The 18,884-nt window shown below is 47.2% G+C and overlaps 28 non-coding genes across 28 annotated transcripts; all 28 read left to right on the top strand.

Annotated features, from left to right (window-relative positions):
• The first annotated feature begins 511 nt into the window (after positions 1-511).
• On the top strand, positions 512-630 carry LOC130817080 (5S ribosomal RNA). The gene has a single exon (XR_009043602.1). It is a non-coding gene; the product is annotated as a 5S ribosomal RNA (ribosomal RNA).
• A 556-nt stretch (positions 631-1,186) lies between these two features.
• On the top strand, positions 1,187-1,305 carry LOC130817079 (5S ribosomal RNA). Its single transcript, XR_009043601.1, has one exon. It is a non-coding gene; the product is annotated as a 5S ribosomal RNA (ribosomal RNA).
• Positions 1,306-1,856: 551 nt separating this feature from the next.
• On the top strand, positions 1,857-1,975 carry LOC130817078 (5S ribosomal RNA). Its single transcript, XR_009043600.1, has one exon. It is a non-coding gene; the product is annotated as a 5S ribosomal RNA (ribosomal RNA).
• A 556-nt stretch (positions 1,976-2,531) lies between these two features.
• On the top strand, positions 2,532-2,650 carry LOC130817076 (5S ribosomal RNA). Its single transcript, XR_009043598.1, has one exon. It is a non-coding gene; the product is annotated as a 5S ribosomal RNA (ribosomal RNA).
• Positions 2,651-3,201: 551 nt separating this feature from the next.
• On the top strand, positions 3,202-3,320 carry LOC130817075 (5S ribosomal RNA). The gene has a single exon (XR_009043597.1). It is a non-coding gene; the product is annotated as a 5S ribosomal RNA (ribosomal RNA).
• A 556-nt stretch (positions 3,321-3,876) lies between these two features.
• LOC130817074 (5S ribosomal RNA) lies at positions 3,877-3,995 on the top strand. Its single transcript, XR_009043596.1, has one exon. It is a non-coding gene; the product is annotated as a 5S ribosomal RNA (ribosomal RNA).
• A 551-nt stretch (positions 3,996-4,546) lies between these two features.
• Positions 4,547-4,665, top strand: LOC130817073 (5S ribosomal RNA). The gene has a single exon (XR_009043595.1). It is a non-coding gene; the product is annotated as a 5S ribosomal RNA (ribosomal RNA).
• Positions 4,666-5,221: 556 nt separating this feature from the next.
• LOC130817072 (5S ribosomal RNA) lies at positions 5,222-5,340 on the top strand. The gene has a single exon (XR_009043594.1). It is a non-coding gene; the product is annotated as a 5S ribosomal RNA (ribosomal RNA).
• Positions 5,341-5,891: 551 nt separating this feature from the next.
• On the top strand, positions 5,892-6,010 carry LOC130817069 (5S ribosomal RNA). The gene has a single exon (XR_009043592.1). It is a non-coding gene; the product is annotated as a 5S ribosomal RNA (ribosomal RNA).
• Positions 6,011-6,566: 556 nt separating this feature from the next.
• LOC130817068 (5S ribosomal RNA) lies at positions 6,567-6,685 on the top strand. The gene has a single exon (XR_009043591.1). It is a non-coding gene; the product is annotated as a 5S ribosomal RNA (ribosomal RNA).
• Positions 6,686-7,236: 551 nt separating this feature from the next.
• On the top strand, positions 7,237-7,355 carry LOC130817067 (5S ribosomal RNA). Its single transcript, XR_009043590.1, has one exon. It is a non-coding gene; the product is annotated as a 5S ribosomal RNA (ribosomal RNA).
• Positions 7,356-7,911: 556 nt separating this feature from the next.
• On the top strand, positions 7,912-8,030 carry LOC130817066 (5S ribosomal RNA). Its single transcript, XR_009043589.1, has one exon. It is a non-coding gene; the product is annotated as a 5S ribosomal RNA (ribosomal RNA).
• A 551-nt stretch (positions 8,031-8,581) lies between these two features.
• LOC130817065 (5S ribosomal RNA) lies at positions 8,582-8,700 on the top strand. The gene has a single exon (XR_009043588.1). It is a non-coding gene; the product is annotated as a 5S ribosomal RNA (ribosomal RNA).
• Positions 8,701-9,256: 556 nt separating this feature from the next.
• LOC130817063 (5S ribosomal RNA) lies at positions 9,257-9,375 on the top strand. The gene has a single exon (XR_009043586.1). It is a non-coding gene; the product is annotated as a 5S ribosomal RNA (ribosomal RNA).
• Positions 9,376-9,926: 551 nt separating this feature from the next.
• Positions 9,927-10,045, top strand: LOC130817062 (5S ribosomal RNA). Its single transcript, XR_009043585.1, has one exon. It is a non-coding gene; the product is annotated as a 5S ribosomal RNA (ribosomal RNA).
• Positions 10,046-10,600: 555 nt separating this feature from the next.
• Positions 10,601-10,719, top strand: LOC130817061 (5S ribosomal RNA). The gene has a single exon (XR_009043584.1). It is a non-coding gene; the product is annotated as a 5S ribosomal RNA (ribosomal RNA).
• Positions 10,720-11,270: 551 nt separating this feature from the next.
• On the top strand, positions 11,271-11,389 carry LOC130817060 (5S ribosomal RNA). The gene has a single exon (XR_009043583.1). It is a non-coding gene; the product is annotated as a 5S ribosomal RNA (ribosomal RNA).
• A 551-nt stretch (positions 11,390-11,940) lies between these two features.
• On the top strand, positions 11,941-12,059 carry LOC130817059 (5S ribosomal RNA). The gene has a single exon (XR_009043582.1). It is a non-coding gene; the product is annotated as a 5S ribosomal RNA (ribosomal RNA).
• Positions 12,060-12,614: 555 nt separating this feature from the next.
• On the top strand, positions 12,615-12,733 carry LOC130817058 (5S ribosomal RNA). Its single transcript, XR_009043581.1, has one exon. It is a non-coding gene; the product is annotated as a 5S ribosomal RNA (ribosomal RNA).
• Positions 12,734-13,284: 551 nt separating this feature from the next.
• Positions 13,285-13,403, top strand: LOC130817057 (5S ribosomal RNA). Its single transcript, XR_009043580.1, has one exon. It is a non-coding gene; the product is annotated as a 5S ribosomal RNA (ribosomal RNA).
• A 551-nt stretch (positions 13,404-13,954) lies between these two features.
• LOC130817056 (5S ribosomal RNA) lies at positions 13,955-14,073 on the top strand. Its single transcript, XR_009043579.1, has one exon. It is a non-coding gene; the product is annotated as a 5S ribosomal RNA (ribosomal RNA).
• A 555-nt stretch (positions 14,074-14,628) lies between these two features.
• On the top strand, positions 14,629-14,747 carry LOC130817054 (5S ribosomal RNA). The gene has a single exon (XR_009043578.1). It is a non-coding gene; the product is annotated as a 5S ribosomal RNA (ribosomal RNA).
• Positions 14,748-15,298: 551 nt separating this feature from the next.
• LOC130817053 (5S ribosomal RNA) lies at positions 15,299-15,417 on the top strand. The gene has a single exon (XR_009043577.1). It is a non-coding gene; the product is annotated as a 5S ribosomal RNA (ribosomal RNA).
• Positions 15,418-15,968: 551 nt separating this feature from the next.
• On the top strand, positions 15,969-16,087 carry LOC130817051 (5S ribosomal RNA). Its single transcript, XR_009043575.1, has one exon. It is a non-coding gene; the product is annotated as a 5S ribosomal RNA (ribosomal RNA).
• Positions 16,088-16,643: 556 nt separating this feature from the next.
• Positions 16,644-16,762, top strand: LOC130817050 (5S ribosomal RNA). Its single transcript, XR_009043574.1, has one exon. It is a non-coding gene; the product is annotated as a 5S ribosomal RNA (ribosomal RNA).
• Positions 16,763-17,313: 551 nt separating this feature from the next.
• On the top strand, positions 17,314-17,432 carry LOC130817049 (5S ribosomal RNA). The gene has a single exon (XR_009043573.1). It is a non-coding gene; the product is annotated as a 5S ribosomal RNA (ribosomal RNA).
• A 551-nt stretch (positions 17,433-17,983) lies between these two features.
• LOC130817048 (5S ribosomal RNA) lies at positions 17,984-18,102 on the top strand. Its single transcript, XR_009043572.1, has one exon. It is a non-coding gene; the product is annotated as a 5S ribosomal RNA (ribosomal RNA).
• Positions 18,103-18,658: 556 nt separating this feature from the next.
• Positions 18,659-18,777, top strand: LOC130817047 (5S ribosomal RNA). The gene has a single exon (XR_009043571.1). It is a non-coding gene; the product is annotated as a 5S ribosomal RNA (ribosomal RNA).
• Positions 18,778-18,884: the final 107 nt, after the last annotated feature.

Genomic DNA, 18,884 nt, shown 5'->3' with positions numbered 1-18,884 from the left:
TCTTTCCGCTCCACTTGAGCAAAAGGCATTTCGGTGATTATAGTAATATACTCTTTGGAAGTAATTTTATTTATAAAAATATAACTCGCAACCGGGTCCCGACCTCGAATTTACGGGCACTCGAAGGTAAGGACCCGTTGACGCGGGTCGATGCGCATACGAACGAATTGTTCGAAAGAGGCGTGCATCGGTGCGTTCGTGTAAGCGGAAATTGCACCGGACCCGTCGGAACTCCCCGCGGAAGCGTGCCTGGCATGGATGGCCTCTTGATTTCCAAGTGTTGCGCGGATTTCATAAACATTTTGTCTTTTTTTTGTTGCGAGTTCACCTTGCTTTTACAGACGGCAGACTCTTTTGGGAATGGGACAATACCGGGAGGGTGAAAAACAGTATTTGGGAAGAAGAAGGCTCGAAAGAGGGGTCTCGGTTGCGAGTTTACGAGCTTTGGAATGCTCTGGGTTTTTTTTTGGTCGGCAATGCGCATGTATACAAATTGTTACGGTGAATGAACGGGTGCGATCATACCAGCACTAATGCACCGGATCCCATCAGAACTCCGCAGTTAAGCGTGCTTGGGCGAGAGTAGTACTAGGATGGGTGACCTCCTGGGAAGTCCTCGTGTTGCACCCCTTTTTCCCTTCTTTTTTTTTTTTTTTATCGTTTTCATTTGCGAATTCTTTCCGCTCCACTTGAGCAAAAGGAATTTCGGTGATTATAGTAATATACTCTTTGGAAGTAATTTTATTTATAAAAATATAACTCGCAACCGGGTCCCGACCTCGAATTTACGGGCACTCGAAGGTAAGGACCAGTTGACGCGGGTCGATGCGCATACGAACGAATTGTTCGAAAGAGGCGTGCATCGGTGCGTTCGTGTAAGCGGAAATTGCACCGGACCCGTCGGAACTCCCCGCGGAAGCGTGCCTGGCATGGATGGCCTCTTGAATTCCAAGTGTTGCGCGGATTTCTTAAACATTTTGTCTTTTTTTTATTGCGAGTTCACCTTGCTTTTACAGACGGCGGACTCTTTTGGGAATGGGACAATACCGGGAGGGTGAAAAACAGTATTTGGGAAGAAGAAGGCTCGAAAGAGGGGTCTCGGTTGCGAGTTTACGAGCTTTGGAATGCTCTGGGTTTTTTTTTGGTCGGCAATGCGCATGTATACAAATTGTTACTGTGAATGAACGGGTGCGATCATACCAGCACTAATGCACCGGATCCCATCAGAACTCCGCAGTTAAGCGTGCTTGGGCGAGAGTAGTACTAGGATGGGTGACCTCCTGGGAAGTCCTCGTGTTGCACCCCTTTTTCCCTTCTTTTTTTTTTATCGTTTTCATTTGCGAATTCTTTCCGCTCCACTTGAGCAAAAGGAATTTCGGTGATTATAGTAATATACTCTTTGGAAGTAATTTTATTTATAAAAATATAACTCGCAACCGGGTCCCGACCTCGAATTTACGGGCACTCGAAGGTAAGGACCCGTTGACGCGGGTCGATGCGCATACGAACGAATTGTTCGAAAGAGGCGTGCATCGGTGCGTTCGTGTAAGCGGAAATTGCACCGGACCCGTCGGAACTCCCCGCGGAAGCGTGCCTGGCATGGATGGCCTCTTGATTTCCAAGTGTTGCGCGGATTTCATAAACATTTTGTCTTTTTTTTGTTGCGAGTTCACCTTGCTTTTACAGACGGCAGACTCTTTTGGGAATGGGACAATACCGGGAGGGTGAAAAACAGTATTTGGGAAGAAGAAGGCTCGAAAGAGGGGTCTCGGTTGCGAGTTTACGAGCTTTGGAATGCTCTGGGTTTTTTTTTGGTCGGCAATGCGCATGTATACAAATTGTTACGGTGAATGAACGGGTGCGATCATACCAGCACTAATGCACCGGATCCCATCAGAACTCCGCAGTTAAGCGTGCTTGGGCGAGAGTAGTACTAGGATGGGTGACCTCCTGGGAAGTCCTCGTGTTGCACCCCTTTTTCCCTTCTTTTTTTTTTTTTTTATCGTTTTCATTTGCGAATTCTTTCCGCTCCACTTGAGCAAAAGGAATTTCGGTGATTATAGTAATATACTCTTTGGAAGTAATTTTATTTATAAAAATATAACTCGCAACCGGGTCCCGACCTCGAATTTACGGGCACTCGAAGGTAAGGACCAGTTGACGCGGGTCGATGCGCATACGAACGAATTGTTCGAAAGAGGCATGCATCGGTGCGTTCGTGTAAGCGGAAATTGCACCGGACCCGTCGGAACTCCCCGCGGAAGCGTGCCTGGCATGGATGGCCTCTTGAATTCCAAGTGTTGCGCGGATTTCTTAAACATTTTGTCTTTTTTTTGTTGCGAGTTCACCTTGCTTTTACAGACGGCGGACTCTTTTGGGAATGGGACAATACCGGGAGGGTGAAAAACAGTATTTGGGAAGAAGAAGGCTCGAAAGAGGGGTCTCGGTTGCGAGTTTACGAGCTTTGGAATGCTCTGGGTTTTTTTTTGGTCGGCAATGCGCATGTATACAAATTGTTACTGTGAATGAACGGGTGCGATCATACCAGCACTAATGCACCGGATCCCATCAGAACTCCGCAGTTAAGCGTGCTTGGGCGAGAGTAGTACTAGGATGGGTGACCTCCTGGGAAGTCCTCGTGTTGCACCCCTTTTTCCCTTCTTTTTTTTTTATCGTTTTCATTTGCGAATTCTTTCCGCTCCACTTGAGCAAAAGGAATTTCGGTGATTATAGTAATATACTCTTTGGAAGTAATTTTATTTATAAAAATATAACTCGCAACCGGGTCCCGACCTCGAATTTACGGGCACTCGAAGGTAAGGACCCGTTGACGCGGGTCGATGCGCATACGAACGAATTGTTCGAAAGAGGCGTGCATCGGTGCGTTCGTGTAAGCGGAAATTGCACCGGACCCGTCGGAACTCCCCGCGGAAGCGTGCCTGGCATGGATGGCCTCTTGATTTCCAAGTGTTGCGCGGATTTCATAAACATTTTGTCTTTTTTTTGTTGCGAGTTCACCTTGCTTTTACAGACGGCAGACTCTTTTGGGAATGGGACAATACCGGGAGGGTGAAAAACAGTATTTGGGAAGAAGAAGGCTCGAAAGAGGGGTCTCGGTTGCGAGTTTACGAGCTTTGGAATGCTCTGGGTTTTTTTTTGGTCGGCAATGCGCATGTATACAAATTGTTACGGTGAATGAACGGGTGCGATCATACCAGCACTAATGCACCGGATCCCATCAGAACTCCGCAGTTAAGCGTGCTTGGGCGAGAGTAGTACTAGGATGGGTGACCTCCTGGGAAGTCCTCGTGTTGCACCCCTTTTTCCCTTCTTTTTTTTTTTTTTTATCGTTTTCATTTGCGAATTCTTTCCGCTCCACTTGAGCAAAAGGAATTTCGGTGATTATAGTAATATACTCTTTGGAAGTAATTTTATTTATAAAAATATAACTCGCAACCGGGTCCCGACCTCGAATTTACGGGCACTCGAAGGTAAGGACCAGTTGACGCGGGTCGATGCGCATACGAACGAATTGTTCGAAAGAGGCGTGCATCGGTGCGTTCGTGTAAGCGGAAATTGCACCGGACCCGTCGGAACTCCCCGCGGAAGCGTGCCTGGCATGGATGGCCTCTTGAATTCCAAGTGTTGCGCGGATTTCTTAAACATTTTGTCTTTTTTTTATTGCGAGTTCACCTTGCTTTTACAGACGGCGGACTCTTTTGGGAATGGGACAATACCGGGAGGGTGAAAAACAGTATTTGGGAAGAAGAAGGCTCGAAAGAGGGGTCTCGGTTGCGAGTTTACGAGCTTTGGAATGCTCTGGGTTTTTTTTTGGTCGGCAATGCGCATGTATACAAATTGTTACTGTGAATGAACGGGTGCGATCATACCAGCACTAATGCACCGGATCCCATCAGAACTCCGCAGTTAAGCGTGCTTGGGCGAGAGTAGTACTAGGATGGGTGACCTCCTGGGAAGTCCTCGTGTTGCACCCCTTTTTCCCTTCTTTTTTTTTTATCGTTTTCATTTGCGAATTCTTTCCGCTCCACTTGAGCAAAAGGAATTTCGGTGATTATAGTAATATACTCTTTGGAAGTAATTTTATTTATAAAAATATAACTCGCAACCGGGTCCCGACCTCGAATTTACGGGCACTCGAAGGTAAGGACCCGTTGACGCGGGTCGATGCGCATACGAACGAATTGTTCGAAAGAGGCGTGCATCGGTGCGTTCGTGTAAGCGGAAATTGCACCGGACCCGTCGGAACTCCCCGCGGAAGCGTGCCTGGCATGGATGGCCTCTTGATTTCCAAGTGTTGCGCGGATTTCATAAACATTTTGTCTTTTTTTTGTTGCGAGTTCACCTTGCTTTTACAGACGGCAGACTCTTTTGGGAATGGGACAATACCGGGAGGGTGAAAAACAGTATTTGGGAAGAAGAAGGCTCGAAAGAGGGGTCTCGGTTGCGAGTTTACGAGCTTTGGAATGCTCTGGGTTTTTTTTTGGTCGGCAATGCGCATGTATACAAATTGTTACGGTGAATGAACGGGTGCGATCATACCAGCACTAATGCACCGGATCCCATCAGAACTCCGCAGTTAAGCGTGCTTGGGCGAGAGTAGTACTAGGATGGGTGACCTCCTGGGAAGTCCTCGTGTTGCACCCCTTTTTCCCTTCTTTTTTTTTTTTTTTATCGTTTTCATTTGCGAATTCTTTCCGCTCCACTTGAGCAAAAGGAATTTCGGTGATTATAGTAATATACTCTTTGGAAGTAATTTTATTTATAAAAATATAACTCGCAACCGGGTCCCGACCTCGAATTTACGGGCACTCGAAGGTAAGGACCAGTTGACGCGGGTCGATGCGCATACGAACGAATTGTTCGAAAGAGGCATGCATCGGTGCGTTCGTGTAAGCGGAAATTGCACCGGACCCGTCGGAACTCCCCGCGGAAGCGTGCCTGGCATGGATGGCCTCTTGAATTCCAAGTGTTGCGCGGATTTCTTAAACATTTTGTCTTTTTTTTATTGCGAGTTCACCTTGCTTTTACAGACGGCGGACTCTTTTGGGAATGGGACAATACCGGGAGGGTGAAAAACAGTATTTGGGAAGAAGAAGGCTCGAAAGAGGGGTCTCGGTTGCGAGTTTACGAGCTTTGGAATGCTCTGGGTTTTTTTTTGGTCGGCAATGCGCATGTATACAAATTGTTACTGTGAATGAACGGGTGCGATCATACCAGCACTAATGCACCGGATCCCATCAGAACTCCGCAGTTAAGCGTGCTTGGGCGAGAGTAGTACTAGGATGGGTGACCTCCTGGGAAGTCCTCGTGTTGCACCCCTTTTTCCCTTCTTTTTTTTTTATCGTTTTCATTTGCGAATTCTTTCCGCTCCACTTGAGCAAAAGGAATTTCGGTGATTATAGTAATATACTCTTTGGAAGTAATTTTATTTATAAAAATATAACTCGCAACCGGGTCCCGACCTCGAATTTACGGGCACTCGAAGGTAAGGACCCGTTGACGCGGGTCGATGCGCATACGAACGAATTGTTCGAAAGAGGCGTGCATCGGTGCGTTCGTGTAAGCGGAAATTGCACCGGACCCGTCGGAACTCCCCGCGGAAGCGTGCCTGGCATGGATGGCCTCTTGATTTCCAAGTGTTGCGCGGATTTCATAAACATTTTGTCTTTTTTTTGTTGCGAGTTCACCTTGCTTTTACAGACGGCAGACTCTTTTGGGAATGGGACAATACCGGGAGGGTGAAAAACAGTATTTGGGAAGAAGAAGGCTCGAAAGAGGGGTCTCGGTTGCGAGTTTACGAGCTTTGGAATGCTCTGGGTTTTTTTTTGGTCGGCAATGCGCATGTATACAAATTGTTACGGTGAATGAACGGGTGCGATCATACCAGCACTAATGCACCGGATCCCATCAGAACTCCGCAGTTAAGCGTGCTTGGGCGAGAGTAGTACTAGGATGGGTGACCTCCTGGGAAGTCCTCGTGTTGCACCCCTTTTTCCCTTCTTTTTTTTTTTTTTTATCGTTTTCATTTGCGAATTCTTTCCGCTCCACTTGAGCAAAAGGAATTTCGGTGATTATAGTAATATACTCTTTGGAAGTAATTTTATTTATAAAAATATAACTCGCAACCGGGTCCCGACCTCGAATTTACGGGCACTCGAAGGTAAGGACCAGTTGACGCGGGTCGATGCGCATACGAACGAATTGTTCGAAAGAGGCATGCATCGGTGCGTTCGTGTAAGCGGAAATTGCACCGGACCCGTCGGAACTCCCCGCGGAAGCGTGCCTGGCATGGATGGCCTCTTGAATTCCAAGTGTTGCGCGGATTTCTTAAACATTTTGTCTTTTTTTTATTGCGAGTTCACCTTGCTTTTACAGACGGCGGACTCTTTTGGGAATGGGACAATACCGGGAGGGTGAAAAACAGTATTTGGGAAGAAGAAGGCTCGAAAGAGGGGTCTCGGTTGCGAGTTTACGAGCTTTGGAATGCTCTGGGTTTTTTTTTGGTCGGCAATGCGCATGTATACAAATTGTTACTGTGAATGAACGGGTGCGATCATACCAGCACTAATGCACCGGATCCCATCAGAACTCCGCAGTTAAGCGTGCTTGGGCGAGAGTAGTACTAGGATGGGTGACCTCCTGGGAAGTCCTCGTGTTGCACCCCTTTTTCCCTTCTTTTTTTTTTATCGTTTTCATTTGCGAATTCTTTCCGCTCCACTTGAGCAAAAGGAATTTCGGTGATTATAGTAATATACTCTTTGGAAGTAATTTTATTTATAAAAATATAACTCGCAACCGGGTCCCGACCTCGAATTTACGGGCACTCGAAGGTAAGGACCCGTTGACGCGGGTCGATGCGCATACGAACGAATTGTTCGAAAGAGGCGTGCATCGGTGCGTTCGTGTAAGCGGAAATTGCACCGGACCCGTCGGAACTCCCCGCGGAAGCGTGCCTGGCATGGATGGCCTCTTGATTTCCAAGTGTTGCGCGGATTTCATAAACATTTTGTCTTTTTTTTGTTGCGAGTTCACCTTGCTTTTACAGACGGCAGACTCTTTTGGGAATGGGACAATACCGGGAGGGTGAAAAACAGTATTTGGGAAGAAGAAGGCTCGAAAGAGGGGTCTCGGTTGCGAGTTTACGAGCTTTGGAATGCTCTGGGTTTTTTTTTGGTCGGCAATGCGCATGTATACAAATTGTTACGGTGAATGAACGGGTGCGATCATACCAGCACTAATGCACCGGATCCCATCAGAACTCCGCAGTTAAGCGTGCTTGGGCGAGAGTAGTACTAGGATGGGTGACCTCCTGGGAAGTCCTCGTGTTGCACCCCTTTTTCCCTTCTTTTTTTTTTTTTTTATCGTTTTCATTTGCGAATTCTTTCCGCTCCACTTGAGCAAAAGGAATTTCGGTGATTATAGTAATATACTCTTTGGAAGTAATTTTATTTATAAAAATATAACTCGCAACCGGGTCCCGACCTCGAATTTACGGGCACTCGAAGGTAAGGACCAGTTGACGCGGGTCGATGCGCATACGAACGAATTGTTCGAAAGAGGCATGCATCGGTGCGTTCGTGTAAGCGGAAATTGCACCGGACCCGTCGGAACTCCCCGCGGAAGCGTGCCTGGCATGGATGGCCTCTTGAATTCCAAGTGTTGCGCGGATTTCTTAAACATTTTGTCTTTTTTTTATTGCGAGTTCACCTTGCTTTTACAGACGGCGGACTCTTTTGGGAATGGGACAATACCGGGAGGGTGAAAAACAGTATTTGGGAAGAAGAAGGCTCGAAAGAGGGGTCTCGGTTGCGAGTTTACGAGCTTTGGAATGCTCTGGGTTTTTTTTTGGTCGGCAATGCGCATGTATACAAATTGTTACTGTGAATGAACGGGTGCGATCATACCAGCACTAATGCACCGGATCCCATCAGAACTCCGCAGTTAAGCGTGCTTGGGCGAGAGTAGTACTAGGATGGGTGACCTCCTGGGAAGTCCTCGTGTTGCACCCCTTTTTCCCTTCTTTTTTTTTTATCGTTTTCATTTGCGAATTCTTTCCGCTCCACTTGAGCAAAAGGAATTTCGGTGATTATAGTAATATACTCTTTGGAAGTAATTTTATTTATAAAAATATAACTCGCAACCGGGTCCCGACCTCGAATTTACGGGCACTCGAAGGTAAGGACCCGTTGACGCGGGTCGATGCGCATACGAACGAATTGTTCGAAAGAGGCGTGCATCGGTGCGTTCGTGTAAGCGGAAATTGCACCGGACCCGTCGGAACTCCCCGCGGAAGCGTGCCTGGCATGGATGGCCTCTTGATTTCCAAGTGTTGCGCGGATTTCATAAACATTTTGTCTTTTTTTTGTTGCGAGTTCACCTTGCTTTTACAGACGGCAGACTCTTTTGGGAATGGGACAATACCGGGAGGGTGAAAAACAGTATTTGGGAAGAAGAAGGCTCGAAAGAGGGGTCTCGGTTGCGAGTTTACGAGCTTTGGAATGCTCTGGGTTTTTTTTTGGTCGGCAATGCGCATGTATACAAATTGTTACGGTGAATGAACGGGTGCGATCATACCAGCACTAATGCACCGGATCCCATCAGAACTCCGCAGTTAAGCGTGCTTGGGCGAGAGTAGTACTAGGATGGGTGACCTCCTGGGAAGTCCTCGTGTTGCACCCCTTTTTCCCTTCTTTTTTTTTTTTTTTATCGTTTTCATTTGCGAATTCTTTCCGCTCCACTTGAGCAAAAGGAATTTCGGTGATTATAGTAATATACTCTTTGGAAGTAATTTTATTTATAAAAATATAACTCGCAACCGGGTCCCGACCTCGAATTTACGGGCACTCGAAGGTAAGGACCAGTTGACGCGGGTCGATGCGCATACGAACGAATTGTTCGAAAGAGGCATGCATCGGTGCGTTCGTGTAAGCGGAAATTGCACCGGACCCGTCGGAACTCCCCGCGGAAGCGTGCCTGGCATGGATGGCCTCTTGAATTCCAAGTGTTGCGCGGATTTCTTAAACATTTTGTCTTTTTTTTGTTGCGAGTTCACCTTGCTTTTACAGACGGCGGACTCTTTTGGGAATGGGACAATACCGGGAGGGTGAAAAACAGTATTTGGGAAGAAGAAGGCTCGAAAGAGGGGTCTCGGTTGCGAGTTTACGAGCTTTGGAATGCTCTGGGTTTTTTTTTGGTCGGCAATGCGCATGTATACAAATTGTTACAGTGAATGAACGGGTGCGATCATACCAGCACTAATGCACCGGATCCCATCAGAACTCCGCAGTTAAGCGTGCTTGGGCGAGAGTAGTACTAGGATGGGTGACCTCCTGGGAAGTCCTCGTGTTGCACCCCTTTTTCCCTTCTTTTTTTTTTATCGTTTTCATTTGCGAATTCTTTCCGCTCCACTTGAGCAAAAGGAATTTCGGTGATTATAGTAATATACTCTTTGGAAGTAATTTTATTTATAAAAATATAACTCGCAACCGGGTCCCGACCTCGAATTTACGGGCACTCGAAGGTAAGGACCCGTTGACGCGGGTCGATGCGCATACGAACGAATTGTTCGAAAGAGGCGTGCATCGGTGCGTTCGTGTAAGCGGAAATTGCACCGGACCCGTCGGAACTCCCCGCGGAAGCGTGCCTGGCATGGATGGCCTCTTGATTTCCAAGTGTTGCGCGGATTTCATAAACATTTTGTCTTTTTTTTGTTGCGAGTTCACCTTGCTTTTACAGACGGCAGACTCTTTTGGGAATGGGACAATACCGGGAGGGTGAAAAACAGTATTTGGGAAGAAGAAGGCTCGAAAGAGGGGTCTCGGTTGCGAGTTTACGAGCTTTGGAATGCTCTGGGTTTTTTTTTGGTCGGCAATGCGCATGTATACAAATTGTTACGGTGAATGAACGGGTGCGATCATACCAGCACTAATGCACCGGATCCCATCAGAACTCCGCAGTTAAGCGTGCTTGGGCGAGAGTAGTACTAGGATGGGTGACCTCCTGGGAAGTCCTCGTGTTGCACCCCTTTTTCCCTTCTTTTTTTTTTTTTTATCGTTTTCATTTGCGAATTCTTTCCGCTCCACTTGAGCAAAAGGAATTTCGGTGATTATAGTAATATACTCTTTGGAAGTAATTTTATTTATAAAAATATAACTCGCAACCGGGTCCCGACCTCGAATTTACGGGCACTCGAAGGTAAGGACCAGTTGACGCGGGTCGATGCGCATACGAACGAATTGTTCGAAAGAGGCGTGCATCGGTGCGTTCGTGTAAGCGGAAATTGCACCGGACCCGTCGGAACTCCCCGCGGAAGCGTGCCTGGCATGGATGGCCTCTTGAATTCCAAGTGTTGCGCGGATTTCTTAAACATTTTGTCTTTTTTTTGTTGCGAGTTCACCTTGCTTTTACAGACGGCGGACTCTTTTGGGAATGGGACAATACCGGGAGGGTGAAAAACAGTATTTGGGAAGAAGAAGGCTCGAAAGAGGGGTCTCGGTTGCGAGTTTACGAGCTTTGGAATGCTCTGGGTTTTTTTTTGGTCGGCAATGCGCATGTATACAAATTGTTACTGTGAATGAACGGGTGCGATCATACCAGCACTAATGCACCGGATCCCATCAGAACTCCGCAGTTAAGCGTGCTTGGGCGAGAGTAGTACTAGGATGGGTGACCTCCTGGGAAGTCCTCGTGTTGCACCCCTTTTTCCCTTCTTTTTTTTTTATCGTTTTCATTTGCGAATTCTTTCCGCTCCACTTGAGCAAAAGGAATTTCGGTGATTATAGTAATATACTCTTTGGAAGTAATTTTATTTATAAAAATATAACTCGCAACCGGGTCCCGACCTCGAATTTACGGGCACTCGAAGGTAAGGACCCGTTGACGCGGGTCGATGCGCATACGAACGAATTGTTCGAAAGAGGCGTGCATCGGTGCGTTCGTGTAAGCGGAAATTGCACCGGACCCGTCGGAACTCCCCGCGGAAGCGTGCCTGGCATGGATGGCCTCTTGAATTCCAAGTGTTGCGCGGATTTCTTAAACATTTTGTCTTTTTTTTGTTGCGAGTTCACCTTGCTTTTACAGACGGCGGACTCTTTTGGGAATGGGACAATACCGGGAGGGTGAAAAACAGTATTTGGGAAGAAGAAGGCTCGAAAGAGGGGTCTCGGTTGCGAGTTTACGAGCTTTGGAATGCTCTGGGTTTTTTTTTGGTCGGCAATGCGCATGTATACAAATTGTTACTGTGAATGAACGGGTGCGATCATACCAGCACTAATGCACCGGATCCCATCAGAACTCCGCAGTTAAGCGTGCTTGGGCGAGAGTAGTACTAGGATGGGTGACCTCCTGGGAAGTCCTCGTGTTGCACCCCTTTTTCCCTTCTTTTTTTTTTATCGTTTTCATTTGCGAATTCTTTCCGCTCCACTTGAGCAAAAGGAATTTCGGTGATTATAGTAATATACTCTTTGGAAGTAATTTTATTTATAAAAATATAACTCGCAACCGGGTCCCGACCTCGAATTTACGGGCACTCGAAGGTAAGGACCCGTTGACGCGGGTCGATGCGCATACGAACGAATTGTTCGAAAGAGGCGTGCATCGGTGCGTTCGTGTAAGCGGAAATTGCACCGGACCCGTCGGAACTCCCCGCGGAAGCGTGCCTGGCATGGATGGCCTCTTGATTTCCAAGTGTTGCGCGGATTTCATAAACATTTTGTCTTTTTTTTGTTGCGAGTTCACCTTGCTTTTACAGACGGCAGACTCTTTTGGGAATGGGACAATACCGGGAGGGTGAAAAACAGTATTTGGGAAGAAGAAGGCTCGAAAGAGGGGTCTCGGTTGCGAGTTTACGAGCTTTGGAATGCTCTGGGTTTTTTTTTGGTCGGCAATGCGCATGTTTACAAATTGTTACGGTGAATGAACGGGTGCGATCATACCAGCACTAATGCACCGGATCCCATCAGAACTCCGCAGTTAAGCGTGCTTGGGCGAGAGTAGTACTAGGATGGGTGACCTCCTGGGAAGTCCTCGTGTTGCACCCCTTTTTCCCTTCTTTTTTTTTTTTTTATCGTTTTCATTTGCGAATTCTTTCCGCTCCACTTGAGCAAAAGGAATTTCGGTGATTATAGTAATATACTCTTTGGAAGTAATTTTATTTATAAAAATATAACTCGCAACCGGGTCCCGACCTCGAATTTACGGGCACTCGAAGGTAAGGACCAGTTGACGCGGGTCGATGCGCATACGAACGAATTGTTCGAAAGAGGCGTGCATCGGTGCGTTCGTGTAAGCGGAAATTGCACCGGACCCGTCGGAACTCCCCGCGGAAGCGTGCCTGGCATGGATGGCCTCTTGAATTCCAAGTGTTGCGCGGATTTCTTAAACATTTTGTCTTTTTTTTGTTGCGAGTTCACCTTGCTTTTACAGACGGCGGACTCTTTTGGGAATGGGACAATACCGGGAGGGTGAAAAACAGTATTTGGGAAGAAGAAGGCTCGAAAGAGGGGTCTCGGTTGCGAGTTTACGAGCTTTGGAATGCTCTGGGTTTTTTTTTGGTCGGCAATGCGCATGTATACAAATTGTTACTGTGAATGAACGGGTGCGATCATACCAGCACTAATGCACCGGATCCCATCAGAACTCCGCAGTTAAGCGTGCTTGGGCGAGAGTAGTACTAGGATGGGTGACCTCCTGGGAAGTCCTCGTGTTGCACCCCTTTTTCCCTTCTTTTTTTTTTATCGTTTTCATTTGCGAATTCTTTCCGCTCCACTTGAGCAAAAGGAATTTCGGTGATTATAGTAATATACTCTTTGGAAGTAATTTTATTTATAAAAATATAACTCGCAACCGGGTCCCGACCTCGAATTTACGGGCACTCGAAGGTAAGGACCCGTTGACGCGGGTCGATGCGCATACGAACGAATTGTTCGAAAGAGGCGTGCATCGGTGCGTTCGTGTAAGCGGAAATTGCACCGGACCCGTCGGAACTCCCCGCGGAAGCGTGCCTGGCATGGATGGCCTCTTGAATTCCAAGTGTTGCGCGGATTTCTTAAACATTTTGTCTTTTTTTTGTTGCGAGTTCACCTTGCTTTTACAGACGGCGGACTCTTTTGGGAATGGGACAATACCGGGAGGGTGAAAAACAGTATTTGGGAAGAAGAAGGCTCGAAAGAGGGGTCTCGGTTGCGAGTTTACGAGCTTTGGAATGCTCTGGGTTTTTTTTTGGTCGGCAATGCGCATGTATACAAATTGTTACTGTGAATGAACGGGTGCGATCATACCAGCACTAATGCACCGGATCCCATCAGAACTCCGCAGTTAAGCGTGCTTGGGCGAGAGTAGTACTAGGATGGGTGACCTCCTGGGAAGTCCTCGTGTTGCACCCCTTTTTCCCTTCTTTTTTTTTTATCGTTTTCATTTGCGAATTCTTTCCGCTCCACTTGAGCAAAAGGAATTTCGGTGATTATAGTAATATACTCTTTGGAAGTAATTTTATTTATAAAAATATAACTCGCAACCGGGTCCCGACCTCGAATTTACGGGCACTCGAAGGTAAGGACCCGTTGACGCGGGTCGATGCGCATACGAACGAATTGTTCGAAAGAGGCGTGCATCGGTGCGTTCGTGTAAGCGGAAATTGCACCGGACCCGTCGGAACTCCCCGCGGAAGCGTGCCTGGCATGGATGGCCTCTTGATTTCCAAGTGTTGCGCGGATTTCATAAACATTTTGTCTTTTTTTTGTTGCGAGTTCACCTTGCTTTTACAGACGGCAGACTCTTTTGGGAATGGGACAATACCGGGAGGGTGAAAAACAGTATTTGGGAAGAAGAAGGCTCGAAAGAGGGGTCTCGGTTGCGAGTTTACGAGCTTTGGAATGCTCTGGGTTTTTTTTTGGTCGGCAATGCGCATGTTTACAAATTGTTACGGTGAATGAACGGGTGCGATCATACCAGCACTAATGCACCGGATCCCATCAGAACTCCGCAGTTAAGCGTGCTTGGGCGAGAGTAGTACTAGGATGGGTGACCTCCTGGGAAGTCCTCGTGTTGCACCCCTTTTTCCCTTCTTTTTTTTTTTTTTATCGTTTTCATTTGCGAATTCTTTCCGCTCCACTTGAGCAAAAGGAATTTCGGTGATTATAGTAATATACTCTTTGGAAGTAATTTTATTTATAAAAATATAACTCGCAACCGGGTCCCGACCTCGAATTTACGGGCACTCGAAGGTAAGGACCAGTTGACGCGGGTCGATGCGCATACGAACGAATTGTTCGAAAGAGGCGTGCATCGGTGCGTTCGTGTAAGCGGAAATTGCACCGGACCCGTCGGAACTCCCCGCGGAAGCGTGCCTGGCATGGATGGCCTCTTGAATTCCAAGTGTTGCGCGGATTTCTTAAACATTTTGTCTTTTTTTTGTTGCGAGTTCACCTTGCTTTTACAGACGGCGGACTCTTTTGGGAATGGGACAATACCGGGAGGGTGAAAAACAGTATTTGGGAAGAAGAAGGCTCGAAAGAGGGGTCTCGGTTGCGAGTTTACGAGCTTTGGAATGCTCTGGGTTTTTTTTTGGTCGGCAATGCGCATGTATACAAATTGTTACTGTGAATGAACGGGTGCGATCATACCAGCACTAATGCACCGGATCCCATCAGAACTCCGCAGTTAAGCGTGCTTGGGCGAGAGTAGTACTAGGATGGGTGACCTCCTGGGAAGTCCTCGTGTTGCACCCCTTTTTCCCTTCTTTTTTTTTTATCGTTTTCATTTGCGAATTCTTTCCGCTCCACTTGAGCAAAAGGAATTTCGGTGATTATAGTAATATACTCTTTGGAAGTAATTTTATTTATAAAAATATAACTCGCAACCGGGTCCCGACCTCGAATTTACGGGCACTCGAAGGTAAGGACCCGTTGACGCGGGTCGATGCGCATACGAACGAATTGTTCGAAAGAGGCGTGCATCGGTGCGTTCGTGTAAGCGGAAATTGCACCGGACCCGTCGGAACTCCCCGCGGAAGCGTGCCTGGCATGGATGGCCTCTTGAATTCCAAGTGTTGCGCGGATTTCTTAAACATTTTGTCTTTTTTTTGTTGCGAGTTCACCTTGCTTTTACAGACGGCGGACTCTTTTGGGAATGGGACAATACCGGGAGGGTGAAAAACAGTATTTGGGAAGAAGAAGGCTCGAAAGAGGGGTCTCGGTTGCGAGTTTACGAGCTTTGGAATGCTCTGGGTTTTTTTTTGGTCGGCAATGCGCATGTATACAAATTGTTACTGTGAATGAACGGGTGCGATCATACCAGCACTAATGCACCGGATCCCATCAGAACTCCGCAGTTAAGCGTGCTTGGGCGAGAGTAGTACTAGGATGGGTGACCTCCTGGGAAGTCCTCGTGTTGCACCCCTTTTTCCCTTCTTTTTTTTTTATCGTTTTCATTTGCGAATTCTTTCCGCTCCACTTGAGCAAAAGGAATTTCGGTGATTATAGTAATATACTCTTTGGAAGTAATTTTATTTATAAAAATATAACTCGCAACCGGGTCCCGACCTCGAATTTACGGGCACTCGAAGGTAAGGACCCGTTGACGCGGGTCGATGCGCATACGAACGAATTGTTCGAAAGAGGCGTGCATCGGTGCGTTCGTGTAAGCGGAAATTGCACCGGACCCGTCGGAACTCCCCGCGGAAGCGTGCCTGGCATGGATGGCCTCTTGATTTCCAAGTGTTGCGCGGATTTCATAAACATTTTGTCTTTTTTTTGTTGCGAGTTCACCTTGCTTTTACAGACGGCAGACTCTTTTGGGAATGGGACAATACCGGGAGGGTGAAAAACAGTATTTGGGAAGAAGAAGGCTCGAAAGAGGGGTCTCGGTTGCGAGTTTACGAGCTTTGGAATGCTCTGGGTTTTTTTTTGGTCGGCAATGCGCATGTATACAAATTGTTACGGAGAATGAACGGGTGCGATCATACCAGCACTAATGCACCGGATCCCATCAGAACTCCGCAGTTAAGCGTGCTTGGGCGAGAGTAGTACTAGGATGGGTGACCTCCTGGGAAGTCCTCGTGTTGCACCCCTTTTTCCCTTCTTTTTTTTTTTTTTTATCGTTTTCATTTGCGAATTCTTTCCGCTCCACTTGAGCAAAAGGAATTTCGGTGATTATAGTAATATACTCTTTGGAAGTAATTTTATTTATAAAAATATAACTCGCAACCGGGTCCCGACCTCGAATTTACGGGCACTCGAAGGTAAGGACCCGTTGACGCGGGTCGATGCGCATACGAACGAATTGTTCGAAAGAGGCGTGCATCGGTGCGTTCGTGTAAGCGGAAATTGCACCGGACCCGTCGGAACTCCCCGCGGAAGCGTGCCTGGCATGGATGGCCTCTTGAATTCCAAGTGTTGCGCGGATTTCTTAAACATTTTGTCTTTTTTTTGTTGCGAGTTCACCTTGCTTTTACAGACGGCGGACTCTTTTGGGAATGGGACAATACCGGGAGGGTGAAAAACAGTATTTGGGAAGAAGAAGGCTCGAAAGAGGGGTCTCGGTTGCGAGTTTACGAGCTTTGGAATGCTCTGGGTTTTTTTTTGGTCGGCAATGCGCATGTATACAAATTGTTACTGTGAATGAACGGGTGCGATCATACCAGCACTAATGCACCGGATCCCATCAGAACTCCGCAGTTAAGCGTGCTTGGGCGAGAGTAGTACTAGGATGGGTGACCTCCTGGGAAGTCCTCGTGTTGCACCCCTTTTTCCCTTCTTTTTTTTTTATCGTTTTCATTTGCGAATTCTTTCCGCTCCACTTGAGCAAAAGGAATTTCGGTGATTATAGTAATATACTCTTTGGAAGTAATTTTATTTATAAAAATATAACTCGCAACCGGGTCCCGACCTCGAATTTACGGGCACTCGAAGGTAAGGACCCGTTGACGCGGGTCGATGCGCATACGAACGAATTGTTCGAAAGAGGCGTGCATCGGTGCGTTCGTGTAAGCGGAAATTGCACCGGACCCGTCGGAACTCCCCGCGGAAGCGTGCCTGGCATGGATGGCCTCTTGATTTCCAAGTGTTGCGCGGATTTCATAAACATTTTGTCTTTTTTTTGTTGCGAGTTCACATTGCTTTTACAGACGGCAGACTCTTTTGGGAATGGGACAATACCGGGAGGGTGAAAAACAGTATTTGGGAAGAAGAAGGCTCGAAAGAGGGGTCTCGGTTGCGAGTTTACGAGCTTTGGAATGCTCTGGGTTTTTTTTTGGTCGGCAATGCGCATGTATACAAATTGTTACGGTGAATGAACGGGTGCGATCATACCAGCACTAATGCACCGGATCCCATCAGAACTCCGCAGTTAAGCGTGCTTGGGCGAGAGTAGTACTAGGATGGGTGACCTCCTGGGAAGTCCTCGTGTTGCACCCCTTTTTCCCTTCTTTTTTTTTTATCGTTTTCATTTGCGAATTCTTTCCGCTCCACTTGAGCAAAAGGAATTTCGGTGATTATAGTAATATACTCTTTGGAAGTAATTTTATTTATAAAAATATAACTCGCAACCGGGTCCCGACCTCGAATTTACGGGCACTCGAAGGTAAGGACCCGTTGACGCGGGTCGATGCGCATACGAACGAATTGTTCGAAAGAGGCGTGCATCGGTGCGTTCGTGTAAGCGGAAATTGCACCGGACCCGTCGGAACTCCCCGCGGAAGCGTGCCTGGCATGGATGGCCTCTTGATTTCCAAGTGTTGCGCGGATTTCATAAACATTTTGTCTTTTTTTTGTTGCGAGTTCACCTTGCTTTTACAGACGGCAGACTCTTTTGGGAATGGGACAATACCGGGAGGGTGAAAAACAGTATTTGGGAAGAAGAAGGCTCGAAAGAGGGGTCTCGGTTGCGAGTTTACGAGCTTTGGAATGCTCTGGGTTTTTTTTTGGTCGGCAATGCGCATGTATACAAATTGTTACGGTGAATGAACGGGTGCGATCATACCAGCACTAATGCACCGGATCCCATCAGAACTCCGCAGTTAAGCGTGCTTGGGCGAGAGTAGTACTAGGATGGGTGACCTCCTGGGAAGTCCTCGTGTTGCACCCCTTTTTCCCTTCTTTTTTTTTTTTTTTATCGTTTTCATTTGCGAATTCTTTCCGCTCCACTTGAGCAAAAGGAATTTCGGTGATTATAGTAATATACTCTTTGGAAGTAATTTTATTTATAAAAATATAACTCGCAACCGGGTCCCGACCTCGAATTTACGGGCACTCGAAGGTAAGGACCCGTTGACGCGGGTCGATGCGCATACGAACGAATTGTTCGAAAGAGGCGTGCATCGGTGCGTTCGTGTAAGCGGAAATTGCACCGGACCCGTCGGAACTCCCCGCGGAAGCGTGCCTGGCATGGATGGCCTCTTGAATTCCAAGTGTTGCGCGGATTTCTTAAACATTTTGTCTTTTTTTTGTTGCGAGTTCACCTTGCTTTTACAGACGGCGGACTCTTTTGGGAATGGGACAATACCGGGAGGGTGAAAAACAGTATTTGGGAAGAAGAAGGCTCGAAAGAGGGGTCTCGGTTGCGAGTTTACGAGCTTTGGAATGCTCTGGGTTTTTTTTTGGTCGGCAATGCGCATGTATACAAATTGTTACTGTGAATGAACGGGTGCGATCATACCAGCACTAATGCACCGGATCCCATCAGAACTCCGCAGTTAAGCGTGCTTGGGCGAGAGTAGTACTAGGATGGGTGACCTCCTGGGAAGTCCTCGTGTTGCACCCCTTTTTCCCTTCTTTTTTTTTTATCGTTTTCATTTGCGAATTCTTTCCGCTCCACTTGAGCAAAAGGAATTTCGGTGATTATAGTAATATACTCTTTGGAAGTAATTT

The sequence above is a fragment of the Amaranthus tricolor genome, chromosome 6 (assembly GCF_026212465.1).
Source record: "Amaranthus tricolor cultivar Red isolate AtriRed21 chromosome 6, ASM2621246v1, whole genome shotgun sequence".
Lineage (NCBI taxonomy): Eukaryota > Viridiplantae > Streptophyta > Magnoliopsida > Caryophyllales > Amaranthaceae > Amaranthus > Amaranthus tricolor.
This window is presented reverse-complemented; position numbering and strand designations above follow the sequence as displayed.